General features: G+C 38.0%; 1 pseudogene; it reads right to left on the bottom strand.

Moving 5' to 3' along the window:
* Positions 1–2,121: 2,121 nt before the first annotated feature.
* Positions 2,122–3,380, bottom strand: LOC130833516 (elongation factor 1-alpha 1-like; annotated as a pseudogene).
* Between the last annotated feature and the right edge of the window lie 220 nt (positions 3,381–3,600).

A 3,600-nucleotide genomic window follows, 5' to 3' on the forward strand; every position in this document is an offset into this window, starting at 1 on the left:
CACCAACTTTCCTATATTTCATTTTCTCTCCTTTTAATCTTTCTGGGTAAATTCTTTTTTTTTTTAATTTTTATTTTCCTCCCCACTGCTTTTTAACTTATACCCTTTTATTCTTTGTCACTCTAGAAATGAGGACATAAATCCTTATCAATATCTAATATTAACCAATAACTCATATTTCTTCCCAGACAATTCATGGAAAACTAACTCCCCTAAACCTCCATTCCAAATTTATATCCTGTTGTCTTATTTTACTCCCATACATTATAATATTAAGACAATATTAAGACATTCATACAATTAGTGATAATTCTATTTTCTGGGTGAATCCAAAAGGTTATCATTATAAAGTGACCCATATTTCTCTAGTAATAAATTTTCCTTTCAATGCCATTTTTTTCAATATTAAGAAGTAAATCAGTTTCCTTTAGTTGATGCTTCCATGTTATGTATTTTACCACCTTTTTAGTTGCAATCCTTCTCCATATTTTTTACATATGTCTTTTGTAAATATCTTCTAATTTTTCACCTAGTCTATGAACTATAAAGTTAATTCATGAATTATCCCTATTTCTGAATAATACACGGAACATAGAATATACTGTAATTCTACTCAAGCCTCTCAATCTATTTCTCATGTTTTCAGAATTTTGATTCATGGTTTTAAATCTCTTAAAATATTTCTATTTAAACCTGCCCATTCTTAACTTGATTTATCCATTTTTATCACATTTGTATTGTTTCTCCATTAGATTTTCTTTTTTTTCTTCCAGTTATATTGAGATGTAATCGACATACAGCACTGTGTAAGTTTAAGGTATACAGCACAGTGGTTTGACCTACATACATCATGAAATAATTATCACAATAAGTTTAGTGAACACCCATCATCTCATATAGATACAAAATTAAAGAAATAGAAAAAGAACTTTTTCCTTGTGATGAGAACTCTTAGGATTTGCTCTCTTAACAACTTTCATATACAACACATAGTAGTGTCATATTTAGCATGTTTGTATTTTGCATCCCAATACTTATCTCATAACTAAAAGTTTGTACCTTTTGGTTCCCTTCACACAATTTCACTCCACCCCCACCACTGGTAACCACAAATCTGATCTTTTTTCTATGAGTTTGTTGGGTTTGTTGTATAATTGACCTGCAACACTATATTAGTCCCTGGTACACAACATACTGATTCAATATGTCTATACATTTCAAAATGATCACCATGATAAGTCTAGTTACAATGTCACCATACAAAGATATTAAGTAGCTACTGGCTATATTTCCCACACTGTACATTTCATACCCATCACTCATTTTAAAACTGGAATTTGTACCTCTTAATCTCCCTCACCTATTTCTTTCTTCTTCCCTCCCATCTCCCCTCTGGCAAACAACTGTTTGTTCTCTGTACCTATAACTCTGTTTCTGTTTTGTTATGCTTGTTCATTTGTTTTTTAGATTCCATGTATAAGTTAGATCATACAGCATTTGTCTTTCTCTGTCTGACTTGTTCCACTTGCATTATCCTTTAGGTTCATCCATGTTGTCACAAATGGCAAGGTTTTAATATTTTTATGGCTGAGTAATAGTCCATTGTACATATATACCACATCTTCTTTATTCATTCATCTATTAGTGGGCATTTATGTTGCTTCTGTATTTTGGCTACTGTAAATAATGCTGCAATGAACAGAGGGGTGCATATATCTTTCAGAATTAGTATTTTTGTTTTCTTCCAATAAATATCCAGGAGTGGAATTGCTGGATCATATGGTAGTTCTAGTTTTAATTTGGGGGGGAATCTTCATACTGGTTTTTTTTTTTTTTTCTCATGAAGCTTTTTTTAATGGTTCTTAAATTCTGTGACAGATTTTTGGTCAAGTTGTTTTCATTAAAAAGTACTGATTTTAAAAAATAATAAATTAAAACTGCCACACACAAAACAAATGGTCCACAAAACATTCTCCTTTCCTTCTGATGGTTTTACAATGAATTGTTATCATTAACCAGTCTTTTACTATAAATTTACGAATGGCCAATTGAGACAAATTATTCTGAGACTGTTCTTCCACCACTGATTAAGACTTGGGTGGCAGGTATTGGGGGTAATGTTTATTTAGTCTTCTGAGCTTTCTGGGCAGACTTGGTGACCTTGCCAGCTGCAGCTGCCTTCTTGTCTACTGTTTTGATGACACCCACAGCAGTGGTCTGTCTTGTGTCACAAACAGCAAAACAGCCCAGAGGAGGATAGTCAGAGAAGCTCTCAACACACTTGGACTTGCCAGGAACCATATCAACGATGGTAGCATCACCAGATTTCAAGAATTTGGGGCCATCTTCCAGCTTTTTCCCAGAACAATGGTCAATCTTCTCTTTCAGCTCAGCAAATTTGCAAGCAAGGTGAGCTGTGTGACAATCCAGCACAGGTACCTAACCAGTACGGATCTGGCCTGAATGGTTCAAGATAATCACCTGAGCTGTGAAGCCACTGCTTCCATCGGTGGGCCATTTTTGCTATCACTAGCTACATTGCCAGGACGAACATCTTTGCTGGACATGTTCTTGACATTGAAGCCTACATTATCCTTAGGAAGGGCTTCGCTCAAAGCTTCATAGTGCATTTCAACAGACTTCACTTCAGTTGTTACATTGACAGGAGCAAAGGTGACCGCCATGCCAGGTATGAGAACACCAGTCTCCACTCAACCCACAGGGACAGCACCAATGCCATCGATTTTGTAGACGTCCTAGAGGGGCAAACGCAAGGGCTTGTCAGTTGGGCGAGTTGGTGGCAGGATGCAATCCAGAGCTTCAAGCAGCATGGTTCCACTGGCATTGCCATCTTTACAGGTGACTTTCCAGCCCTTGAACCACGGCATGTTAGCACTCAGCTCCAGCACGTTGTCACCATTCCAGCCAGAAATTGGCACAAATGCTGCTGTGTCAGGGTTGTAGCCAATTTTCTTAACATAGGTGCTGACTTCTTTAACAATTTCCTCGTATCTCTTCTGGCTGTAGGGTGGCTCAGTGGAATCCATTTTGTTAACTCCAATAGTTAGTTGTTTCATACCCAGAGTGTAAGCCGGAAGGGCATGCTCATGGGTCTGCCCATTCTTGGAGATACCTGCTTCAAATTCACCAACTCCAGCAGCAAAAATCAGGACAGCACAGTCGGCCTGGAATGTGCCTATAATCATGTTTTTGATGAAGCCTCTGTGTCCTGGGGCATCAATGATGGTCACATAGTACTTGCTGGTCTTGAATTTCCACAGGGAGATATCAATGGTGATACCAGGCTCGCACTGAGCTTTCAGTTTGTCTAAGACCCAGGCATACTTGAAGGAGCCCTTTCCCATCTCGGCAGCCTCCTTCTTGAATTTTTCAATGGTTCTCTTGTCGATCCCACCACATTTGTAGACTAGATGGTCAGTAGTGGTAGACTTCCCTGAATCGACGTGTCCAATGACAACGGTGTTGATGTGGGTCTTCTCCTTTCCCACTTTTGCTTAGGTTTAGCGGTGGTTTTCATGGCACCTGTGTCCTGGCGGCAAACCCATTGCGAAAAAAGCCATACTGTTTTTTATAGTGGCT

The sequence above is a fragment of the Hippopotamus amphibius genome, chromosome 12, assembly GCF_030028045.1.
Source record: "Hippopotamus amphibius kiboko isolate mHipAmp2 chromosome 12, mHipAmp2.hap2, whole genome shotgun sequence".
NCBI lineage: Eukaryota > Metazoa > Chordata > Mammalia > Artiodactyla > Hippopotamidae > Hippopotamus > Hippopotamus amphibius.